We start from the raw sequence: 13419 nt of genomic DNA, 5'->3' as shown, positions 1-13419 counted from the left end.
AGAAAAATAAAGAAATCCACACAAAGACACATTATAATAAAATTTTTGAAAGACAAATCCTGGAAAGCAGCAAGAGAAAAGTGACTCCTTATGTATAAGGTATCTTCAATAGGATTAATAGCAGATAACTTATTATAAACCATGGCAACCAGAAGGGAGTTAGTGACTTTTTTTAGGTTTATTTATTTTGAGGGAAAGAAAAAAAAAGTGCAAGAGAGTATGGTAGGGGCAGAGAAAGAATGAGAGAGAGAATCCCAAGCAGGCTCTGCACTCTCAGCACAGAGCTGGATGTGGGGCTTGATCTCATAAAATAAGAGATCATGACCTGAGCTGAAATCAAGTCAGTTGCTTAACTGACTGATCCACCCAGGCACCCCATGAATAACATTTTCTAAGTGGTAGAAGAAAATATTGTCGACCTAAAATTCTATGTTTCACCAAACTATCCTTTAGAAATGAAAAAGAAATTAAGTCATCCATAAATAAAAGCTGATAAACAAAACCTGAGAGAATTCATCACTAATAGACTTGTTTTACAAGAAACACTAAACAGTCTTATAGGCTGAAATGACTAGCAAGTAACTCAAAACCATACAAAAAATGAGGAAACCATTAAAAATAACTACATAGGTAAATATAAAAGCTACTGTTGTTGTGGGTTGTTTTGTAACCCCTATTTTTATTTCCTACCTTATTTAAAAAGCACATAAATAAAACAATAATTATAAATCTATGTCAGTGGCTCCTAAGACATAAGGATGGATTTTGTGACTAACAACATAAAGGGAAAATTGAACTGCATATGAGAATTTTGTATGCTGTTGAAGCTAAGTGGATATAAATTAAGACTAGGTTGTAATATATTTAGGATGTTAATTCTAATCTCCATAGTATTCACTAAGAAAATATCTTTAAATGACACCACATGAAACTAGAAGGGAAGCTAGTATACTGCAAAAACTTTTTATAAAGAAGACAGTAATGGAGAAAGAGAAGGAAAAAAGCTAAAAGACATAGAAAACAAATATCAAAATGACAGTTCTTTCTTTATAGTAAATAAATGGAAAAATATTTACATCAATTAAATGTAAATAGATTAAATTGTCTGATCAAAAGGTAGAGATTGACAGAATGGATTTAAAAAAATCTATCCAACTACATCCATTCTACAAAAGGCTGACTTCATATTCAAGGCACAAATAAGTTAAAAAGAAAACATGGAAGAGATATTCCATGAAAATAGTGACAAAAAATTCCGGAGTAGCTATACTATCAGACCATATGGATTTTAAGTCAAAAACTGTTACAAGAGTCCACGCCAAATGTTACATATTGATAGAAGGGTAAATTCATAGATATATGAAGATATAACTATAATCATATACGCACCAAACAACAGAGTCCCAAAATATATGAAGCGAAAACGCATAGAACTCAAACGAACACGTAGTTCTCCAATAATAGTTGGAGTTTCAATATCACATTTCAAGATCAGTAGGGAAATACAAGAATTACACAACTATAAAAGTTCATTAGACATGCATACAGCATTTCATCCAACAAAGTGGAATACACATTTTTTTCAAATGCACATGGAACACTCTACAGGATATATCATACATTAGACCATAAATAAACTTCAACAAATTTAGAAAAAATATAATCCAAAGAATCTTTGATCATAGTGAAATGATTTGAATTAACACTTCTTTAGATAAGCAATACAAATGAACAATAAGCATATGAAAAGATGGTCAATATCATTAGTCATTAGGAAAATGCAAATCAAAACTACAATTAGAGACTACTTTGTATTCACAATGATGGCTATAACCAAAATGAAAGAAATTAATTAGTGTTGATGAGAATGTGGAGAATTTGAAACACTCATCCATTGCTGGTGGGGATTTAAAATGGTACAGCTGCTTTTGAAAATATTTTGGCATTTTCCTAAAATGTTAAATGTAAGATTGCCAAATCACCCAGAAATATTACTGTTAAATCTCTGCCCAAGACAAATGAAAACCTATGCCCACACAGAACCTTTTAAGTGAAGTTCACAGCAGCATTATTTGTAACAGCAAAAAATGTGGAAACATTCCAAATGTTTATCAGTCTTTGAATGGATAAGTAACGTGATATATCCATACAATGGAATATTATTTGACCATAAAAAGAAATGAGGTAGTAATTTGTGCTTCATGGGTGAACCTTGAAAACATTATGAAATGTTACTGGTTTCTTAAGGCCTGTGGTGTGGGAAAGGAGGGAATGAAGAATGATTACTACTCAATCTGTCTCTTTGGAGATGATGAAAATGTTCTAAAATTAGATTGCAAGGATGTGTGCCTAACTCTGTGAAAATACTGAAACCCTAAATTGTACATTTTAAGTAGATAGATTTTATGACATGTGAATTATTTCTTAATACAGCTATTAAAAAATGAAATACCAACATTAAGAACTAAATTATGAGAATGAATTTGACTATCAATTGAAGTTTTGTTGTTTTGTTGGGAAATATGAAAGGAAGTCTATCTTATAACTGCTGAAGATGAGTCTGCAAAAAGGGTTGTTAGAGGGGTGCCTGGGTGTTTTGGTGGGTTAAGCATCACAGTTGACCTCAGTTCAGGTCATATCTTATGGTTCATGAGATCAAGCCCTGTGTCGGTTTCTGCACTGACAGTGCTGAGCCTGCTTGGGATTCTCTCTCTCTCTCTCTCTCTCTCTCTCTCTCTCTGCAGGTCCACAACTCATGCTGACATGCACTCTGTCTCCTTCTCTCTCTATATATAAATAGATAAAAATAAACAAATAAATAAATAAACAAACAAACAAATAAATAAATAAATAAAAATAGTTGTTATGGCTGGGCTCCAAAATTTCTGGTGATTAAAATTTTCAAACTCTGAATATTGTTCATATATTTCAAGTTACATGATTTGTTCATTTTGACAGGCTCAGACTGACCTTATCAGTGTTATCTGTTTTACTGGACTATCACTTGTTGAGTGATAAATACATATACTTGACTAGGTCATGCCTTACAAACCAACTACCATATCTTCTTCCATACTATATAAATTGCTTTGCCTAGTTCTGGGTTTGTGGAAATCCTCTTCTTACTATTCCATCTACAAATATCTGAAATGTGACTACCTGAATCTTGAAATATGAAGATATGAGAATGAATAAAATTATTTGCTAAAGCATCATATCATCTCTGAATCTACCTTTGAACACGATCCTTAAAAAATAGGAATCTGATGTAATTATTTAAAATAAACATATATCTAAGATGCAGATTTTTTAAACTAAGATATAAAATGTTATGAAATGTAAGTATTATGTGAATAATGAAAACCTAGAGAACTACGCATGCTTAATTTCTTTTTAACTCAAATATAACATTTTTCTTTTTTTATTAGAAAAGAATATTTACATTTTATTTAGTGCGAAATATGTGGCTTAAGAGCCCTCTATAAATAAAGAGAATAGGACAATTTTCTAAAAGCCCAAAGCAAATTTTTAAATTTGACAACTGAACTTATAAAACAATTAATCAACTTTCCTTTCTTATAGAGATTTAACCATAAGATGGCAGTATCATATTATCACTTTCGTAAATATTTCCTTTATTTTTTGTATTAGTATAAACTAATAAAATCTGCTCTAATGTTGCAAGCACACACACAGAGATTGAATTATTTGTGCATATTCAGTTTTTAAATTTATCATTATATCATATTTATAAATGGCCATTTCCTACTGATTATGGGGTCACAAAAAGATAAGGAAGATTCATCATTGCCATTGCTGAAGTAAATACATATCTTATTTTTAAAGATACCTGCCTGGAAATACTACTTTTATGAAGCAATTACAAAATATATCTGAGGTTCTTACATATAATTACTAAATATTATTTTGTTTACATTTGGAATATATATTTCTCTCTACTTTTGAAAAATTTAAGAGGCAGGTATCAAGAATTTCACTCCACCAAAAATATTCCTTCTCTCTCCTCTTTCTGTTTCTAAAAAATAGAAAACCTAGAAAAGTTATAATTCTACCTTTAAATTATATAATTTTATGAAGTAAATATTACAGACATGGATAGTATTTTCATCAATTACACAGATGCATGTATGGTTATAATGTCTAATTTTATCACTTTTTCAGATATTTGGGAGACTTGGACAGGAAAATATAATAGAACAGAACTGTTGTGGAAACTTTTTCAAACTATGTTTAGCACTATTTCATTTTAGTGTATTAAATGAGATGAGTTTGGGATATAATTTGAACTCTTACATATGTTGAAAACATCTCACTGCTTGAAGTCCACTGACATAGACAGTAATAAGTTAAAGATCTTTTAATGGCTTCTTCATACTTGTTTTTATGTAGCAAAACATTCTTACAATATGAGATGTTATTAAGAGTATCCTTATTACTTACAAACAAGATGGCAAAATAAGGATTAGGATCTTTTTTAAAATATATATGGAAACTGGGACTCAGAAGTTGAATAGTTAGCTCTCTTTCTTTATATCCCTCTTTTCTTCTCTTTTCCTTTATATATTCTACCTTTTTTCTTCCTCTTTCTGTGTTTTTATTTTTCTTCATCTCTCTCATTTCTTTTCTTTCCTTCTTTTCATCCTATTGAACTTTTACAATTTTCCACGTACTAGGCTGATGCTTTTTCAAACTTTCTTCCTTGCAGTCTTTAAAACTTACTTTTGAAGAATACTGTTAAGTCCACTGATAGAAAAATATACTAATTTAAAGAGAATTTAGGGGACTGGTCAAGAGCATAGATTTAGTATATGGCAGGTAGAGATGATGTTCAAAGTCACTTTGGTCAGATGTTATAGTCTATGGTTTTTAATACTATACCAAGTAGTTGATTTTCTAATGATCATGCTGCTTCATTTATTAATTAAAAACATTATTTTTGGTGCATATAGATGCAAAAATCCTCAACAAAATACCAACAAATTCAGCATCACATTAAGAGGATCATATCTAGTGGATTTTATCTATGGGATGAAAAGATGGTTCAACATATGTAAATCAATCAGTGTATTATGCCATATTAAGAGAACTAAAGTTAAAAATTACAATATCATTTGGGCACCTGGGTGGCTCAGTCCATTAAGCAACTGACTTTGGCTCAGGTCATGTTATCATGGTTCATGGGTTTGAGCCCTGTGTCAGGCTCTGTGCTGACAGCTCAGAGCCTGGAGCCTGCTTCAATTTCTGTGTCTCCCTGTCTCTCCGCCCCTCCCCTGTGCTCTCTCTCTCTCTTCTCTCTCTCAAAAATAAATAAAGATTTAAAAATATAATACCATCTTAATAGATGCAGAAAAACTTTTAATATTAAATATCTTTTCATGATAAAAATACTCAACCAAGTAGGAATAAAGGTTAATTACCTCAACATGAAAACCCCACATCTAATCTCATACTCAACAGTAAAAATCTAAACTTTTTCCTCCTAAATTAGAAACAAGGCTAAAGTATGCATTCTTACCACTTCTGTTCAACACAGTATTATAAATTCGAGCCAGAACAGTTAAGCAAGGAAGAGAAATACAAAGCATCCAAACCGGAAAATAAGTGAAGTTTTTATTGTTTGTAGATAATGTTATCTTCTATAAATAAAACACTGAATAATGCACCGAAAAAACCCTGTTAGAATTAAGAAATGAATTCAGTAAAGTGGCAGGACATGAAATCAACATACAAAATTCAGTTTTGTTTTTATACACTAACAATGAAGAATCCAAAAAAAGTTAGAATAAAACTTCCATTTACACTAACATCAAACAGAATAACATACTTCAGAATTAATGTAACCAAAGAGGTAAAAGATTTATACACTATAAATGGAAAAACATTACTGAAATACAAATATATTGAAACACTCCATGATATGGACTAGAAATAATTTTGTTAAATTTTTTAATGTTTTATTTATTTCTGAGAGAGAGAGAGCATGAGTAGAGGAGGGTCAGAGAAAGAGGGAAACACAGATTCTGAAGCAGCCTCCAGGCTCTGAGCTAGCCGTCAACACAGAGCCTGACATGGGGCTCGAACAGATGAACTGTGAGATCATGACCTAAGCCGAAGTTGGACGCTTAACTGACTGAGCCACCCAGGCGCCCCTATAAACTATATATTTGATATGAGATTAATATCCAAAATATATAATGCACTGAAACTCAAACAAAAAAGCAAATGGCTTGATTAAAAATCAACAAAGAACTTGAATAGACACATCTCCAAAGATGACATATTAAAGGCTAATATGTATATGAAAAGATACTCATCATCACTAATCCTCAAGAAAATGCAAATCAAATCCCATATGCAATATCATCTCACACCTGTTAGGATAGCCTATATCAGAAACAAAATAAATGACAGAACATGGAGAAATTGAACACTTGCATACAGTTTATGGGAATGTAAAATGATGTAGCCACTATGAAAAAACATATGGAGTTTTCCCCCAAATTAAAATTAGAACTGTCATATGATTCAGCAGTCTCCTTTCTGAGTATTTATCCAAATAAATTGATATCAGGATTTTCAGGAGATATGTGGACTCCTATGTTAACTACAGTGCTATTCACACTAGTGAAGAGTTGGCAAACTCAATGTCTATTGGCAGATTAATGGATAAATAATATATGGTATGTGCATACATACAATGGAATACTATTCAGTCTTTGAAAAGAAGAAAATACTTTTTTATGATTATTTATTTTGAGAGAGACAGAGAGTGAGTGGGTGAGGGGCAGAGAGAGGGAGAGAGAAATTCCCATGCTGACTCCTTACTGCCAGCTGTGGAACCTGTCACAGGGCTTGCACCCACAAACCATGATATCATGGTTTGATATCACCTGAGCCAAAACGAAGAGTTGAACACTTAACCAACTAAACCATCTAGGTGCCCTTGACAAGAAAAAATCTTGCAATATGCAACAATACGGATGAGCTAGAGAACACAATACTAAATTAAATAAGCCAACCACAGAAAGACAAATACTGCATGATTCCACTTATAAGAGATACCTAAGTTAATCAGTCTCATCAAAATGGAAAGTACAATGGTGATTGCCAGGGGTTGGAGGTGGAGAAAATGAGGAGTTATTATTCAATGGGTATAATGTTTCAGTCATGCCAGATTGTAAAAATTCTAGAGATTTGCTCCACAACATTGTGCTTTAACATAATTAACAGTACTGAACTAGTCACTTGGAAATTTTTTAGAAGATAGGTTTTATGTTATATATTTTTTACCACAATAAAAAAAGAATAAATATCAATATTCACATATGCACAATTATTAATTTATCACTGTGCTTTAGTAATTTGATTAATATATACTTTGTGTGAATTTGTGTCCTCATTGATTGTGCCAATTATTTCCAATAGATGATAGATATGTACTTTTTATTTTAAAGTGCCATATAATATATATTCCTTTAAAGATTGTTAGACTTTGTTTTGGAAGTTAATTAGCTAATAATTAATAAGATCGACCTTTTGAGGCTTTTTAAGCTTTTCATTTTCTAAGGATATTAAAATTTTCCTTTGTCCTAGGGCTCATGTAATTTTATTAAGATCTGACCCTTCTGGAATCTTATTGAATGTTTTGGGTTTCAAAAAGACCCTTGAATCTGGTTAGTTGGAACTTCAGTGTCTTTCAGTCTTGTATAAACTGTGAGGATTACTCATTTTAATACTCCCAAGTCGTTTCTTAATATTGTGGAATTTCATTCTGCAGATGTATATTTATATTCTGGTAAAGATTCAATGTGATCCATGTAAAGATGTACACACACACACACACACACACACACACACACACACACATTCAAAGAGTGTGATCCTCCCTAGTTTCTGTACTGAGCATTTGTGTTTAGGAATGGGGCTTGTGCTAAGCACATAGCTTCCAATGATTTCCACATCCAGATTCTCCAGTTCTTGTGTAATCCCTTCCTCTTGAGTGTACGCTGTCTAAAAACTTTCTTTTTTTTTTTTTTAATATTTTTTATTTATTTCTAGGAGAGAGAGAGAGAGACAGTGTGAGCAGGGGAGGGTCAGAGAGAGAGGGAGACACAGAATCTGAAACAGGCTCCAGGCTCTGAGCTGGCAGTCAGCACAGAGCCCGACGCGGGACTCGAACCCACGAACCACGAGATCATGACCTAAGCGAAAGTCGGACGCTTAACCGAGTAAGCCACCCAGGCGGCCCTAATAACTTTCTTTTAACAAATAGGATATTTGTTAATGTGATAAGATTTGTTTCCATAATTACTTTATAAAATAAAGTGACTTTTATGCTGTTAGCACTCTCTTGCTGGTATTCTTTCTTATCCCCTCATTTGGTCACTCTGATGAAGCTAGGTGCCATGTTACATAAATCTATTAGAGAATCAGGGAATCAAGGAAGGCCTTCAGCCAATTGCTCTTGAAGAACTGAGGCTTGAGTTACACAGCCTAAGAGAAACTGAATTCAGCCAACTATCTCTGATTGAGCTTGGAAAATGATCTTGCCCTTGTTGACCTTGAGATAACGATATCCCTGGTAGCCTATATCTTTGCAGTCTTGTGAGAAATTCTAAAGAAATGGACCCAGCTATTCTATGTCTGGATTCCTGGAGATAGAAACTAGTAGAAAATCAATGTTTGTTGTGTTAAGCTGCTAAACTTAGACTAATTGATTATATAGTAAGAGATAATTAATATAGGACAATATCATTTTTATTTGGAATGTGGAGTTAATTATTCTGATTTTAATGCTTTATGTGGTATTCATAATTTTTGGAGAGGGTGGTGAATATGAGTATCAGTTTTACAAACGTTTTAACTGGAAATCAAGTCTTTTTTAAAGATTTGAAATAAGTAGAAAATTATTCTTTGCATATCAACAAATACAAATATTCTTTGACTAAGTAAAATGTTAAATATCATAGTAAAATGGAATCTATACAAAAAGCTTCTAAAATTCAACTTTATTTATAGTGACTTCAAATACCAGTAGCTACTTTAGCCATGACATGCAAATAAACTCTTAAAAGCCAATGTTGTATAGAAGTATATTTACAGCCTGTCATCTGAACACAACATTTATTAAAAAACAGACCAAACTTGGGGCGCCTGGGTGGCTTAGTCGGTTGAGCGCCCGACTTTTGCTTAGGTCATGATCTCGCGGTTCGTGGGTTCGAGCCCCGCGTCAGACTCTGTGCTGACTGCCAGCTCAGAGCCTGGAGCCTGTTTCAGATTCTGTGTCTCCCTCTCTCTCTGACCCTCCCCTGCTCACGCTGTCTCTCTCTCTCTCTCTCTCCTAGAAATAAAAAAAAAAAAAAAAACAGACCAAACTTTAAAAACAGTAAAGATTTCCATTAAAGTATATTAAAATGGTTGGAGTAATAAATCCTATAAAATAGTTTTTTATATGATAGCAGGTTAAATACTATTGTGATCTTTGTTCTTTCTCTAGTAAAAACCCAAATGTGTATCTTATGAGAAGACTTTAATCACAAAGCATTTTTTATTCCTTATGGTGATTTAAAACTGATGTTTGGTTGCTTTTATTACCAAGAGCTCTCTATTCATATTTAGGGCATGCATAATTATTTTAGCATTATAAACAATTAAACACAAAGATATTTTTACAGATTTATTAATTTTATCCAAATATTCTTTTTGATCTCCAGAGATTTTTTTTTTATGGAAATGCCTTTGGCTACATGGGAAATAGGAAGAAATGAACGTTTAAAGAATTAGAAGTATTCAAATATTTGATGAGATTAATATTTTATTAACTAGAAAGTTTTCAATTCTACATGATATATTCAAATATATTTTTTACTAAGTTTACAATGTAGATATTAAACCCATTTCCTTTTGAGAGAAGTGGCTAAAACCTGTAGTCAAAAAGGAAGTTATTAAGATTTATGTGTGGGTGTTAAGGAATTAAAAGGCTCTGTGGCTATAGTAAATGCTTTTGAAATTTGCTTCAAGCATAGAGTTTATCAAGAGTCTCTTTTTATTAAAAAATAGATTTCCTGTTGGATATGGAATCCCATAGTTCTCATCCAGACTCTTGGCAGCCTTTTACTTTTAATAAAGAAAGAAAAAGAAAGATCTTCAATCAGGGATTTTTATTGCACTTGATTAACCTTCTTTAATAAAAGTTAAAAGACACTAAAACTGTGCATAAGTAATATTAAAACTCACTCAAGCACAAACATACATGAGAAAAGAAATTAAATAATCTTGTTGAAACAAATTACAGATATGCAATTTCAATGAGGATCTAGAGAATCTTTGAAAAGCTTATACATTTTAGCATTTATTTGCTATTGATAAATTTATTCTTCTTATGAATTTAAACCATAATTTTATATTGCATTTTTATTGTTTAAAAATGATTGTATCCAGAGGTTAGCAAGCTAACTGCTCTGAAGCTGTTACATAACACAGATGAAAAAGACTATCAGTTTACAATGAAGATGTGTTTCTACAAGCTGCAGTCATTTTGTAAAATAAAAAAAAAAGTTTTATGGAGTTTTATTTTAAAAGTTCAAGGATAGATTTTGTTTTAAAGTTTAAATTGAAATTTCCTCTTATAAAATTCAAATATTTTTGTAACAAATGGACTTACATAAAAACAACTCTTGGGCTTTCAATATCAGAATATCGGAGTTATGATGTAGATATGTGAAAATTACACAGTTACCAAACTGAAGTTGAAGACTCTCAATGGCCAAATCTGGAACAGTTTGAGTGAATGGATGGATGGATAGATAGATAGATAGATAGATAGATAGATAGATAGATAGAAGAATGATAATGTGGGTTATTATATGGGATAGGAACCATATAATAATATAAGTATCCATGTAATGATCTAAATAAATAATATAAATAATTGAATTAAAAATGAATAGGGAAGATAGGCAAATCTTATACTTAGGATTCCAATTAATAGTATAAAATGAAACAAATTAGTATGAATGAAGGAAATAAAAAATTACCATGGCATATATCAGAGTAAAAATGGCTTCACGAAAAAATCACTAATGGATAAGAAAAGTGGTGGGTGGAAGTATTACAAAGAACAGGATACTTCTGTTGTCTCAAAATATCTCCCTAAAATTACTGAGCAATTAAAAAGGGGAAAATATTAACTTCTTGGTGGAGAATCCTCTATCCTAAGAGAATTTGGGTATCATTAGTAGGTTATATCAAGATATTCATGGTTAAAATAGAATAATCACAACAAGACATATTTTTGATAGTGTTACCCTAGTCTACCTCCCGTTTTGGTTTTCTTCCTCAATATTCCTTTGGCTATTTGGGGTCTTTTGTGGTTCCATACAAATTTTAGGATAGTTTGTTCTAGTTTTGAGAAGTATGCTGGTGCAATTTTGATTGGGATTGCATTGAATGTGTAGATTGCTTTGGGTAGTAATTATATTTTAACTATATTTATTCTTCCAATCCATGAGCATGGAATGTTTTTCCATTTCTTTGTGTCTTCTTCAATTTCCTTCATAAGTTTTCTATAGTTTTCATCATACAGATCTCTTCTATCCTTGGTTAGGTTTATTCCTAGGTATTTTATGGTGTTTTGTGCAATTGTGAATGTGATCAGTTTCTTGATTACTCTTTCTGTTGCTTCATTGTTGGTGTATAAAAATGCAACCAATTTCTGAACGTTGATTTTGTACCCTGCAACTTTGCTGAATTCATGGATCAGTTCTAGTAGGCTTCTGGTGGAGTCTGTTGGGTTTTATTTAATGATTTTTTAAGTGAAGTATAGTTGACATACAATGTTACATTAGTTTCATGTGTACAGCCTTGTGATTCAACAAGTTTATATGTTATGCTATGCTCACCACAAGTGTAACTACCATCTGTCACTATACAATTGCTACTGTATGCTATTACAATTCCTTTGACTGTACTCCCTATGCTGTATTTTTTATTCTTGTGATTTATTCATCCCACACTTGGAAGCCTGTATCTCCCACTCCCTTTCAAATATTTTTGCCCATTCCTCACCCCTTCCCCTCTGACAACCACCAGTTTGTTCTCTACATTTATGGGCCTGTTTCAGCTTTTCTTTGTTTGTTTTGTTTTTTAGATTTCACATGTAAATAAAATTATGTTGTCTTTCTCTTTCTGATTTATTTCATTTAGTAAATACCCTATAGGTCTATCCAAGTGTCACAAATGGTAAGATCTCCTTCTTCATGACTATTATTCTATTGTGTGTATGTATGTGTGTGTATATACACACATATCTTTTTTTATACACCATATATATATCACCATATCTTTTTTTTTAATTTTTTTAGTTGATTATACATGACACACAATGTTACATTAGTTTTAGGTGTATGTCATAGAGATTCAACATCTTTATACATTATTTACTGATTTTCTTTATACTTTTTCTACCAATCATTGGGAGAAAGGCATTAAAGTCTACAATTGTAGTTATGGATTTGTCTCTTTCTCTTTGAGTTCTATCAGATTTTGGTTCATGTATTTCAAAGCTATTATTAGGTATAATTACTTACTGCATAATTACTTATGATAGTTTTAATCTCTTGATGAATTGACTATTTCATCACTATGGAATGCCCTTCCTTAGTCTTATTTAAATAGTTTTTTGATGGAGAACTTATTTTTTTTCTGGTATTAACATAACCACTTCAGTTTGCTTTTGGTTAGAGTTAATATGGAATACTTTTTGTTATCTCACTTTTAACCTATTTGTGTATTTACATATATAATACGATTCTTTTAGACAGCATATCATTGGAGCTTGCTGTTTTGTCCAATTTGACAATGTCTACTCTTTTAATTGAGATATAGAAACCTTTTAAATTTAATATGGTTATTTATATGGTTAAATTTAAGTCTATTATTTGGTTATTTGTTTCCTACTTATCTTTCTGTGTCCTTTGTTCCCTTTATCCTATTTCTCTAAATTCTCTTGAGTTGATTGAATGTTTCTTTTCTAATTCCATTTATATCTTTTATTTTATTATAAACTCATTGTTTTAATTCATGGATTTGTTTACAATTAAAAGTATCTGTACAATTGATAGTATTCTTTATGGTTATAATATGTAACAATGACCTGTAAAGAACTGTGAAGAGTTTGAGATTATATCCTACTTATAAGCACAACTTTACTTGTCATGTTTTCATGGAAGAAAACAAGAGATGCTTAGACCGAAGAAGAAGGACTTTATTATTCATAGCATAGTGAGGAGCATAAACTTTATGTTTCTGTTGTTTCTCTTTGCTACCCAAGTCCCACAAAGGTAGTGTGCAGAAATCCAGGTGAATGCAGCATATGTAGTAGATAATGCATTATAGCTG

The sequence above is a fragment of the Hyaena hyaena genome, unplaced genomic scaffold (genome assembly GCF_003009895.1).
Source record: "Hyaena hyaena isolate Hyena2069 unplaced genomic scaffold, ASM300989v1 scaffold_1039, whole genome shotgun sequence".
Lineage (NCBI taxonomy): Eukaryota > Metazoa > Chordata > Mammalia > Carnivora > Hyaenidae > Hyaena > Hyaena hyaena.
This window is presented reverse-complemented; position numbering follows the sequence as displayed.